Here is a 13,661-nt window from a genome sequence, read left to right as displayed (position 1 = left end):
TAAAGGTCAGGAATAGGAAACAGAAGAATTATCAATTTGAAACAAGCCTCCCCAGACCTGCGTCAGAATGTGCTGAAAGGGGTATTTCCCAGCTCCTTGGACATAGAAGATTGAGACCTAACAAGCTTCTGAAGGCATATCCTCCTATTGAATGTTGACAGCCTTATAGAAAACATGGCCTCCTGGCCATCCTAACGGACTCATCCATCACTGCTGACTGCTAGCTGGAAGAAATAATGTGTGTCTCTCATGAGAGCTTTCTTTTTTTTTTTTAATGTTTATTTTTTATTTTTAAAGAAGCCTTAGATTACGTCAGGGGTTCGTCACCTTTTTCCACATACCCTTTGCCAGTCAGGTGAAAATCATGGACTCCTTACTAAGTCCACACTATATATTATTTAATAAATTCATCACACTTGCACCAACATGTCCCCACAAAAATAATATTTTGAATTTTAATTCAAGCTCATGGATTCCTTAAGAACCTCTGGATTACAGAACCATTACATATAAAACGGGATTCCCGTATGCCTCACCCCTACCCCCTCCCACGCTTTCCCACATTAACAACATCCTTCGTGGTACATTTGTTAAAGTTGGTGAACATATTGAAGCATTGCTACTTCCATGGAATATAGTTTATACCCTGCCCTGCATGGTTTTATAGGTTTTGACAAAATGTATAATGGCCTGTATCTGTCACTGCAGTGTCAGGCAGGACAATTCCAATGTCCTGAAAGTACCCCTATGTTACAGCTATTCTTCCCTCTCGCTTCCCTTTCAGGCTCTGGCAGCCGCTGCCTTCATATCAGTTCCATTGCTAGAGTAGTAATGTCTGTAATAGAATATTAATAAGTCTTTAGTCCATTGTTCATTCCCCAACCTTGAGTCTTTGGGGATGGTGATGCCCACTGTTTCTGATTGAGAGGAGGCTTAGATCCCATGGGGCAGATGGATAGAACTTGCAGTTTGCAGACACTTCTTGGGATGGGCACTGTCCATCATCATCATGTTAGTTGTCCTGGGGTGAGGCCAGTGAACTGGAGAGGAGGTGTTGCAACAACTTTCCTTAGATTTCGGGGTGAAGTGGCACATGAACAGACCAAAGCTTTGAGTCTCTGGGACATTAATTAACAAGTACAGTGCTAAATAAAGTTTGAAATGAAAGGGGAAGAAGAGCCATGTGTAGTCCAACTCGAGCTGAGGAGTATAAGTTCCAAATTAAGGCCCACTGAGAGGGTGCTAAATTCCTGAGCCCATCTGCCTTGCTTATAGTGTCTAGATGTCTCTAGAGCCCTCAGGAGCCCCGCTGTTTGAAGCACTGTTTACTGTGGCTGTCAGTGAGATCCTGCTGAGATGTGCAATAAGTGTAACCTCTGGAATGACCTCCCAACTCACTTTGAAATCTCTTAGCCATAAAAACTCATTTGTATTTAATGCTTCTCCAGTTGGGTCAGTCTTTTACCGAAAGCATTGCCAGTTGAGTTGGTCCTTGGTAATAATACCTTGGTCCTGGGGAGATATCCCTGGGAGTTGTTTATATGCTGAGTTTGGCTTAGAGAGAGGCTACATTTGAGCATCAAGGAGGCTTTCAGGAGGTAACTCTTAGGCAATATATAATACTAGGCTAAATTTCAATTTCATAAGAACAATCATCAGTATCAAGGGCCTGGCATAATGGTCTGTCCTTCGCTAGGCACTACTCGTGTACTTGGGGGATTCTTGCTGTTCTATTAGAGAATGTAGCAGAACTCCCCAGGATGGGAATTAAATATTCTTTCAGTTGTGTGTCTCCACCTACCAAGACAGTGCTCCATGACCACTTGAACATATTCATATGCTTGAGAGGCATGCCCCAGGTGCATCTGTCCCGTACATCCCCTCATCACCAACACCCCACACCAGTGGTTTTCCCCTGCCACAGTTGTGACCTTTCTGTGATCCAAAACCTCATGAGAGCTTCTTAACCTTTGGATGAGACACCTGCACCAAGCAGAATGCGACAAGGGCACACTGGTGAAGGTCACCTGGTGGCCGTTTATAGCTAATGAGCAGTCTTTCTTTCCTCCACTGGGCCACTTGGTCTAGGGGGTGGTGGGCAGCAGGCAATGGTTCAATCAACCTGTTTCATGCCCACACTCCCAACTGCTGATTGTGCTCTAGCATGCATATGATTGGGAATGATTGGGTCTTTTCAGAGCACAATGAAATGAAAACACTAGAACGTGCATTGTGGAGGGATTCTGCCAGGCTGTCACTTAGGACTTGCTGTTATCCCCACTTCTGGGCCCAGTTCAGGTTTAGCAGAATATACCCTTGGGGTTTCAGAAGACAATAAATGTTGGTGGGTATCACTGGACAATTAACATATGTAGTAAGATGGTTGCCATTTGGATGGTGTAATAGATTTTCCAAGTCTAGTAATTTTTAAGAGAAGATGTTGGGAAAACAGGTGAGCTTATTCTTGAAGCCAAAATTCTGCCCTGATAAAGGTTTCATGGGAAAATGTGGAATTGTGGTTATTGCACTGGCTTCGTGTCAGGAGACCGAGGCCTGACCCACTTAGCTGGGTGGCCTGGGGTGCGTGAGGGACTCCAGGCCCCAGCTTTCTCTTAATGGCTCTTTTAAGAATCCATCTTTTGCTGATGTGGCCTGACCAGCTGTTCTTAGCTTTTCAAAAGCAGAGGTTCTCAGTTTTTACAAGTATAGACTTATGTTTTTTAAGTATGCCAATAGATGGTTTGGGAATAAGAAAAATTGAAGCGTTTTACCTCTTCTTGCTGAATTCTTAAAAACTTTATCATGCATCCAAAAGAACACTGGCTCATTTTTTTCCATGCATAGTTTACCTGCTCCCAACAAACCAGTGAGGGTGCTGTTATTAACCCCATTTTACAGCTGAGGATCCAGACTCATAAGAGATTCAGTAGCATTCACCCAGTTCCCATGGTAGCTCTGGAGCCCAAGCACTCACTCCACCACTTTGTTTTGCTAATATGGTTGATGGCAGCATGTATTCTTTTCCTGCTCCCTATCAGTCCAGCCAGCCAGTGTTTATATAAATATTTATCCATCCACACCAAGTTTCGGATGCTCTCCCAGGTAACGAGTTCATTCAGGCAGTAGACTTTTTAAAAAAAAATTTCTCCCCCCCTCCCCCCATTGTCTGCGCTCTCTGTCCATTTGCTGTGTGTTCTTCTGTGTCCGCTTGTATTCTCGGCGGCACCAGGAATCTGTGTCTTCTTTTGTTGCGTCATCTCTCCGTGTGTGCGGCTCCATTACTGGGCAGGCTGCACTTTTGTTGTGCTGGGTGGTTCTCCTTACGGGGTGCACTCCTTGCACTTGGGGCTCCCCTACACGGGGAACACCCCTGCGTGGCACAGCACTCCTTGTGTGCATCAGCACTGCACATGGGCCAGCTCATCACACGGGTCAGGAGGCCCTGGGTTTGAACCCTGGACCTCCCGTGTGGTAGGCAGATGCTCTATCTGTTGAGCCAAATCCACTTCCCAGGCAGTAGACTCTTAATTTTCATTTTCCCTACAGCGCCTAGCCCAATAAGCATATGTATATACATTTGAATATATGAATACATGAAATTTTTGAATGACTGCGTGGAAGGGTGGATGTAGTTCACGGTATAAGAATTTGCTTGACCCATCCAGAAGTTTTCAGTTTCCGTCAAAAGGCGTGAGTTCTTTAAACCTAGGTTCTAAAGCATGACAGGCGTGATTGTTACTGTGTTTAAAGATTTAGTGACGGGAGCCTTGGGCGTCATTTTACTGGAGAGGCCAATGGAGAAGATTTAAGTTGATCCATTGATAAGTCGGGCCTGATTTATATCCCAAGTCCCCCAATTTGTCTTCAACTGTATTCTTCCCCCCTCCCTGCTTATCTCCTCTCTTTTTCACTCTCTCTCTCTCTCTCACACAAAGGCCCTTCTTTTGAAGTCTTAGCCTTCCAGACTTGCTCTCACCTTCTGAAAGAAGCCTTTCCAGATTTCCCACTTCAGGTTAATCTCACCTCTCTCCATAGTTCCCAGTTGTGTTTTCTTGTACTTCAGCACTTCTCAAAGTCCCATTTATTTCTATTTTAGAGTAAATTCCATGCACTCTCATACTGGGTTATGAACCTCGAGAGGTCAGGGGCCCCCTGGTTCACTGCCCCCCAGCACCAAGCATAGTGCTTTATAAAAGCGGAATGTACTAAATATGGCTTTAGGTTGAAATTTGTCAAGAAATACCTTGCCCTTGCCAATTGTCTTTTAACTGGTTGCTGTAGGGGCCTTTAGAAGTAATAGAATGCAGTCCTTAACCACAAGGGGTTTGAAAAGAGGAAGATGATATTTGTAAAATGAATGAGAATTGGCTTTGGCAATGGCCAGAAAACAGTGGATATTGATTTATAGTTCACAAACGGACTAAAATATTTCTTGCCTTTCTTGTAACATGACTTGGATATATTCTCTATGTATGTGTTTTCTTTCCACATTTAAAGCCATACAAAAGATTCCCTTTGGGATCAATTCCACTTACAAACACTTTTTTTTTTTTACACCTGGGTTTTGACATGTTGCTTGGGAGACCATGTTTGAAGATCCTGAGTTACCTTTTGTCTGTGTTTCAGTCATTGCTTTAATCACATCCTCAGCCATTTGAATTATTTAGCAATTTTTGAGATTACATTCTTTATTCCTAATTATATGACAAAGATATATACCATGAAATATTTAACACATAATTATGATTAAAATGTACCATCTCCCCAAAGATGTGAATAACTTTAAATATTCTATATTTAACTAAAGGAGTGGTGGACTGTGCTGGGTCAGCTTGTTGAAGCGGAGAACTCTCTTTCCCAGAGTCCACTTGCCTGTGTGCTTCTGGATTAGAATTGGCTAAAAGAGGAGCAGGCCCAGACTGGGAAGGCCAAAGGAGAGCAGCGGCCATTCCCTGAAGCTTTGTCGCTGTCTGGTGGTGACGCATAGTCGAAGAGCTGCCTGATGGGTCCCACCTGCCCTTGCCCTCTCTGCTGTGCCTTCAGCCCTTCTTCCCGACCCCTGACCCTGCTGATCCCAGGAACCTCTGGCCCTGCATAGGATGGAGCTGCCCCCCACCGCCTCTACTGGAGCTCCCGGTGCAGGCCCCGTGGGTGGTGGGACATGCTGGCTTCTCAGGCCAACTGCTGTCCCTGATCCTCCAGTACTCCTTCTGGAACCTTCGCCTCCCCAGTGTCTCCCACAACTATCTAAGCTCTGATTCCTATAATAAATCCTTTGTTCCGTAACGTTATGATGTTTCCGCTCTCCTGATGGAGCCTTGACTGGCACAGTAAGAGAATTAGAATCAAGTGGGAAGTCTTTTTTTTTCCCAAAAGGTCTTTCAATCTTTCAAAGCCTGTTGCTCCTAATGTTGTTTTTTTTTTTTTTTAAAGATTTATTTCTCTCCCCCCCACCCCCCAGTTGCCTGCTCTCTGTGTCCATTCGCTGTGTGTTCTTCAGTGACCGCTTCTATCCTTATCAGCGGCACCGGGAATCTGTGTTTCTTTTTGCTGAGCCATCTTGTTGCATCAGCTCTCCGTGTGTGCGGCACCATTCCTGGGCAGGCTGCACTTTCTTTCGCGCTGGGTGGCTCTCCTTACGGGGCACACTCCTTGCGCGTGGGGCTCCCCTCTGCAGGGACACCCCTTGCGTGGCAGGGCACTTCTTGCGTGCATCAGCACTGCGCATGGGCCAGCTGCACATGGGTCAAGGAGGCCCGGGGTATGAACCGTGGACCTCCCATGTGGTAGACGGACGCCCTAACCACTGGGCCAAGTCCGCTTCCCGCTCCTAGTGTTGTTAAGGACAAGTGCTCAGAGGTGACTGAAGGTGCTAAAACCTTTCTGGCCTCTGGTCTCTAGGGACATAACATGTTTTTTTTTTTATAGGGAGATGCTCCTTGTGACTCCACTATTTGTGCAGGTGGGTTTGTACTAATCCTGACAAATTCACATTTGTGAAAGAATCCGTTTTCAACCCATGTCTGTTTCTGTCCTTCACCCTTTCCTTCTCTCTCTCATATGACTTGTGGGTTTTTATGACCAGTGGTGAGGATTTACTAGGGGTTCAAGTTTGAGCTGGACGAGGACTCCATCAAATGCATGCCCTTGATCTCACCCAGCAGGATGCCTTAATGCTGTTTAGCTCACCGCTTACCAGAGAACTGTTAATCGCTTTTGGTTTTCCTGATGGGTTCATTCATTCATTCACTCAAACACCTCTTGAATCAAGCCTTTCTGAATGACCTGACCTTGAACATAAGCACTGGGTTCAGGAAGGTGGACTCTGTAGTCAGACCTGTCAGGTTTAAATGCAGGTGCCGTTACTTGCTAATTATGAAATTTGGGGTCATTATTTAACTTCTGTGCCACGTGTCCTCTACTTTAAGTGGAGATAATAATAGCACCTATCATGGAATTATTGTAACATTTAAAGGATACAATAGACATCAAGTGGTTGTACTAAACACCAGTGTACAATAAGTGTTAATTATTATTCAAAGATGAATCAAACAGTCTTTGTCTTCAAGAAGCTTATAGTTTCCTGGGATGGGATAGGCATAAAAGCCAGCAGAGTGGCCTGAGGCTGAGAGGAAGGAGGCATTAGTGTTTTGTTTTTTTGAACTGTGAAAACACTATATTCATTAGTTTTAGTACATACCCATATTTGCTTTTAAGTACCTTCTTTACTACATCCCAGAAATTTTGATATGAGGTACTCTTACTGGTGTTTGTTTCCACATATTTAATAATTCCCTCTTTTACCCTTTAATTATCAATATGTGCGTTTTTAGATTTCCAAGCATATGGACAACCTTTTTATTGTTGCTTTGGAATGTAATAGCGGTGTACTCCGAGAGAGAGTGTGTAGATTTTTATGATTGTTAAGTTTTTCTTTGTGGCATGCTTTATTTTTAGGGATGACTCCTGTGCATCAGCAAATAATTTTCTGTTTGTTAGGAGCAGGGTTCAATTCTTCTGTTTTCAGATTGTCTACTTTTTTTTTTTTTTGTCAAATCTGTTATGCTTTTATTAAATTTTGATCTACATTAAATTTTATGATATGTTAAGACCTCCCACTATATGCATCAATTTGTTAGTTTCTGCTATTTTGAGGCTATGCTATTGAGTATATACAAGTTTATGCTTATTCTATTTTTTAGGTGGACCTTTTTCTTTAATTATTATGAAGTATGCCTCTTCATCCCCTATTAATATATTTTGCTTTAAATATTATCTGATGTGATGTAACTATGTAAGCTTTATTTTGGTTAGCATTTGCATGGGAAGTATATTTATATTCCATAAGTGTCAGCTTTCTTGTGGGTTTAGGTATGTCAATTTTAAGCATTATATAGATGGACCAAAATGCAAATGCAATTTAATGATTCCAGTCTTTTAATTGGTGGATTTAATCAATTTACATTTTTGTGGTTACTGATGTATTTGTTTATTTCTATGGTTCTACCATTTTCTTTGAGTGTTGTTATTTACAATGCTTTTCTATTCTTTTCCTTCTCCTCTACTTTCTGTTGGATTGATAATATTTTTTATATTCCCTCCCTTCCTTCTACCTCATGTCTGGTTTGAAAAATATAGATTGATAGTTACCTTTCTAATTTTAACACTCATAATTAACTATACAATTTTCTATTAAACTCTATGGTTACTCAGTATTTATGTCTCTTCCCAACAATAACAATGGTTTCTCATATACCCTACTCAATGAATACTCCCTTCCACTGTCTTGTAATTGTGTTTATAGTTTTAAAATTTTGTCCAATTTTTAAAAATCAAAGCTTGTTATTTTCCTTTTTATACATTAGCAATTAATTACTTGTAGCAACATATTTTTATCAATCTTCTTGCCAGGAGCCTTTTTTTCTTTGGGTTTCTTCTCCACCTCCTCCCCTACCCTCCATCCCCCTCTCTTCTTCCTTCTCCCCGTCCTTCTTTGACTTCATTTTTAAAAAGAAACACTGTCCTTTCCCCCCTCTTTCCCTCCCCCAGTAACCTCTGATCTGTTTTCTGTCTTGGTGATTTTGCTATTTCTAGTAATCTAAGTGATATACAATTTTTGTCCTTATGTGTCTTACTTATTCCACTGAGCATGTTTTCAAGTTTCTTTCATATTGCAGCATATCACATAACTTTGTTTTTTTCTTACGGCTGAATAATATTCCATTATCTGTGTGTACCACATTTATTTATTCATTTGTTGATGGGCGCTTGTGTAGCTTTTGGCTTTTGTGAATAATGCAGCTATAAACAGTGGTATACACCTATCTATTTGTGACCCCTCTTTCACTCTCTTTGAGTATATACCTAGAAGTGGTATTGCAGGGTCAAATGGTAATTATGTAAGTTTTGAGGAACCACCATATTGTTTTCCACAGTGGTTGCACCATTTTACATTCCCAACAACAATGCACTAGATTTCTAATTCCTCCACATCCTCTCCAATGCTTGTTATTATCTGAGTTTTAAAAATAATGGTCATTTTTGTGGGTGTGAAGTGGTATCTGATGGTTTTAATTTGCATTTCCCTAAAGGCTAATGCATCTTTTTATGTGTCCGTTGGCCATTTGTATGTCTTCTTTTTATGTGTCTATTGGCCATTTGTATGTCTTCTTTGGAAAAATGTCTATTCAAATCCTTTGCCCATTTTTAATTGGGTTGTTTGTCTTTTTATTGTTAAGTTGTGGGTGTTCTTTATATATACTAGATATTAGACCCTTACTGATATATAATTTGAAACTTTTTTCTACCATTCTATAGGTTGTCTTTTATTTTCTTGATAATTTCTTTTGATGCACAAACATTTTAAATTTTTATGAAATCAAATTTATCTGTAGCTTCTTTTGTTGCTCATGCTTTCGGCATCATATCTAAGAATTCATTTTCAAATTCCAGGTCTTGAAGATTTACCCCTGTGTTCTAAATATTTTATAGTTTTAGCTCTATATTTAGGTCCTTGGTCCATTCTCAGTTGATTAATTTTATATGTGATACGAGGTAGAGGTCTAGCTTCATTCTTCTGCATGTGGATATCCAGTTTCCCAGTACCATTTGTTGAAGAGACTATTCTTTCCCCACTGCGTGTGTCAGAAATCAATTCGCCATAGAGGTGTGGGTCTATTACTGGATTTTCAAATCTGTTCCATTGACTTGTCTCTTTGTGCCAGTACTACACTGTTTTGATTACTGCTTCTTTGTAATATAATTTGAAATTGGGAAGTGTGAGTCCTCTAACCCTTTTATTCTTTTTCAGAGTTGTTTTGGCTATTTAGGGCCCCTTGCAGTTCCATAAAATTGGAGGATTAGTTTTTTTCATGTCGTCAAAAAAGACTGCTTGAATTTTAGTAGGAATGGCATTGAATTTGTATATTGGTTTGGGTGATGTCATATTAACAATGTCAACTCTTGTAATCCATGGATGTGGGATGTCTTGCCATTTATTTAGGTTTTCTTTAATTTATTTCAGCAGTGCTTTGCAGTGCCTTTTGTATCCTTAAATTTATTCCTAGATATTTTATTTTTATAAATGCTATTGTAAATTGAACTTTAAAAAATTTCCTCTTTGGATTCTTCATTGCTGGTGTTTAGGAACGCAATTATTTTTTTTTGTGTTGCTCTTGTAACCTAACACTTTGCTGAATTTATTTATTAGGTCTAGTAGTTTTCTTGTGGATTCCTTTGGGTTTTCTATATTTAGGATCATGTTGTCTACACATAGAGATAGTTTTCCTTCTTCCTTTCCAATTTGAATATATTTTATTTCTTTTTCTTACATAATTGCTTTGGCTAGAACTTCTAGTACAATATTGAATTGTGGTGGTAAAAGCTTTTATCCTTTTCTTGTTCCCAATCTTAAGGGGGAAGGCTTTAAGTCTTTCACTATTGAGTATGATGTTAGCTGTGGGTTTTTTAAAAAAAGTAAATGGCCTTTATTATATTGAGCAAATTCCCTTCTTTTCCTACTTTTCTGGCTTTTTTCTTAATACAGACAAAATGTTGGATTTTGTCAAATAACTTTTCAGGATTTATTGAGATAATTGTTTTTCCCCCTTCATTCTGTTTATGTAGTGTATTAACATTGATTGTTTTTTGTTTGTTGAACTACCTTTTCATTCCTGGGATGAATCCCTCTTTATCATGGTATATCATCTTTTTAGTATGTCATTAGATGTGGTTTGCTAGTATTTTGTTAAGGACTTTTACATCTATATTCATAAAGGAAATTGGTCTGTAATTTTCTTTTCTTATGATGTCTTTACCAGGCTTTGAATACCAAATGAATTTCCAGCTTCATTTCAGAGAGGTTACTTTTTTTTAATATTAAAATTTTAAAAAAAATTTATCTTGTGCCCTAACATATGGTCTATAGTAGGGAATGATCTGTGTGCACTTGAGAAGAATGTGTATTTTGCTGCTGTTGGGAAGAGTGTTCATATATGTGAGTTGGTTCTAATCGGTTTATAGCATTGTTCATATCCTCAATTTCTTTGTTAATCTTCTGTATAGTATCCTATCCAGTATTGAAAGTGATATATTGACATCTCTAATTATTATTATAGAACTGTTTATTTCTCTCTTCATTTCTACCAGTGTTTGCTTTATATGGTTTGGTGCTCTGCTGTTAGGTGTTCAGGTGTATATATGTTTATAATTGTTAAATCTGTGTTGAATGAACCCTTTTATTGATATATATTGTGTTTCTTTATCTTTCGTAACGATTTTTGACTTAAAGTCTTTTTTGTCTGATAGTAAATTAATATAGTAACACCCACACTCTTTTTTTTTTTTTTTTGGAGGTACCAGGGCTGGGGATTGAACCCCAGACCTTGTTCATGGGAAGCTAATGCTCTACCACTAAGCTATACCTGCTCCTCTCCCCACACTCTTTTGATTACTATTGGCATGAAATATTTTTTCTCATCCTTTCACTTTCAGCTTGTTTGTATCTGTGGATCTAAGATGGGTCTCCTGTTAATAGCATATAGTTGGGTCATGTTTTTTATCCATTCTGCCAATCTTTGCATTTTGATTGAAGGGTTGAATCAATTTATATTTAAGGAAATTACTGATAAGGCAAGACTAACTTCTGCCATTGTGCTAATATTTTTTTCTCTCCCCATTTTCTCCATTACTACCTTCCTTTTTTGTTTAGATGCTCTTTTATAATGAACAATTTGAATCACTTATCCTTTCCTTTTGTTTAGATTTTATGGGTACCAGGAAGATTACATAGCATACTAAATCTATTACTGTTTAGTTTATGTTGATTCCAACTTTACTTTAGTAGCCTACACATACACAGTACCTGTATCCCTCCATCCCTCCTTTTTTTTTTTTTTTAAAGATTTATTTATTTATTTAATTCCCCCCCTCCCCCAGTTGTCTGTTCTCTGTGTCTGTTTTGCTGCATCTTGTTTCTTTGTCCGCTTCTGTTGTCGTCAGCGGCATGGGAAGCATGGGTGGTGCCATTCCTGGGCAGCCTGCACTTTCTTTCGCGCTGGGCGGCTCTCCTTACGGGGCGCACTCCTTGCGCGTGGGGCTCCCCTACGCGGGGGACACCCCTGCGTGGCAGGGCACTCCTTGTGCGCATCAGCACTGCGCATGGGCCAGCTCCACACGGGTCAAGGAGGCCCGGGGTTTGAACCGCAGACCTCCCATGTGGTAGACGGACGCCCTAACCACTGGGCCAAGTCCATTTCCCCCCATCCCTCCTTTTTATGTTGTTTTTCTCACAAATTAAATCTTTTTTTCTTTTGTATTTTTTTCACAAATTACATCTTTATGCATTGTGTGCTCAATGACAAAGATTTACTTTTGTTTTCTTATGGATTTGAAGTTAAAGCCTTATAAGAAGTAAAAGAGAGTATTATATATGAAAAATAAAATAACACTAGCTTTTATATTTATTCATGTTGTTATGTAACACTGGAGATCTTTATTTCTTCATCCAGTACTGAGATACTATCTAGTGTCCTTTTTTTTTCTTTGTTTTGAACATCAAGTACTCCCTTTAGCATTTCCTTTAGGGCAGTTCTAGTAATAATGAAATCCCTCAGTTTTTGTTTATCTGGAAATACTGTAATTTGTCCCTCAGTTTTGAAGGACAACTTCTTAGGCAACAGTTTTTTTTCCTTTCAGCACTTTAAATATATCCTTCTACTACCTTCTGGCCTCCATGGTTTCTATTGAGAAATCAGATGTTAATCTTATTAAGGATTCCTTATATATGACACATTGCTTCTCTCTTGTTTGTGTATGTGTGGGTGAGTGACATTTGTTTTTATTAGAAAATTCCATTTGGTAAGTGCTTCCCTTAAAGGGGGGCCGGGTAGCCTCCAAGAGTCTCACAGCTTTCATTTCATCTTCTACCCACTTCTAAAGGGGCAAGTGTGGGACAGTGGTGGTTTCAGGCAGTCTCTGAAGTGTCCCCTCCTGGATCCTGGAGAGAGTTCACATTGCCAGCAATATACCCAGCAGCACAGTGGGGATTCAGACGCCCCTCTAGGCTCAAGCCTGTTGACAAAGGCATTCCTGTTTCTATAAAGGCCCACTGTATGGCTTCAGGATGGAACCAAGGAGGCTCTCATAGAGTCCTTGGTCTGTTCCTTCACTCTGGTTTAGAGCAGGGTAAGATCCAGAAGAAAGTGGTCAAGGGGTAAGGGAGAAGAGGTTGCATTTGAGATACCCTTTGGAGTCTGGAAAGTACCTGGATATTTCTTGGTAGGGGAGGCCACAGAAGTCCCACTCAGTTCTTGTTGGTTTTGGGAGTGTCATATTTCATCTTGCTGGAGTACAACAACCACAGAGGGATGCCGGCGGAGAGAAGGATCATGATCCCAAATGCTGGCTCAATCCAGAAAATGGGGTGAGAGTCTCCTATCAAACTCCTACTGAGACAAGATTCCTCCTTGTCCAGGAGCACTGGTACAGCCAATCACAATGGACCCATCCTCCTGGGCCAGGTATGTAAAGGTTACTGAGGCAAAGTTGAAATAACCATCCTTGAAAGGGTACAGGACCACAGTATGGGAGATGCTGCTAGCAGGGGCAATTCTGTCCCGTTTGACATTGAGCATTCCAGAGACGATGCCAAAGTCTTCTGGGGGGAAGGAATCATCAGATAATTCCTCATCTAAAGCAGCACTTGAGCCAGCATTATAGATGTTGTATTGTAAATTCAGGTCTCAGTCCTCCACAGCATATCTGATCAGCAGTAATTTGGAGGCCAAAAGCCTGGCTCCTTTTTCTGCTTGAGTGACAGCAAATAGAGCTAACACCACAAATGACAGCCTTATCATGTACATCCCCAAAACCTTTTGCTCTTGCTGTTTTTAAGATTCTATCTCTATCATTGGCATTGGACATTTCGATAATAATGTGTCTCAATGTTGATCTGTTTGGATTCATCTTGCTTGGCATTCATTGAGCATCTTAGATTTGTATATTCATATCTTTCATCAGATTTGGGAAGTTTTCTGCTATTATTTCCTCAAATATTTTTTCTAGCCCTTTATCTCTTTTCCTTCTGGGACTCCTGTGATGCATATATTGGTATACTTGATGGTGTCCCACAGGTTCCTCAGGCTCTCTTCATTTTTTTCCAA

The 13,661-nt window shown here is 40.2% G+C and overlaps 1 pseudogene; it reads right to left on the bottom strand.

Annotated features, from left to right (window-relative positions):
* Positions 1-12,802: 12,802 nt before the first annotated feature.
* On the bottom strand, positions 12,803-13,355 carry LOC101439410 (translocon-associated protein subunit beta pseudogene; annotated as a pseudogene).
* Between the last annotated feature and the right edge of the window lie 306 nt (positions 13,356-13,661).

Source organism: Dasypus novemcinctus, chromosome 6, assembly GCF_030445035.2.
Source record: "Dasypus novemcinctus isolate mDasNov1 chromosome 6, mDasNov1.1.hap2, whole genome shotgun sequence".
Classification (NCBI taxonomy): Eukaryota; Metazoa; Chordata; class Mammalia; order Cingulata; family Dasypodidae; genus Dasypus; species Dasypus novemcinctus.
The sequence above is the reverse complement of the archived record's forward strand: the minus strand, read 5'-3'. Positions and strand labels throughout refer to the sequence as shown.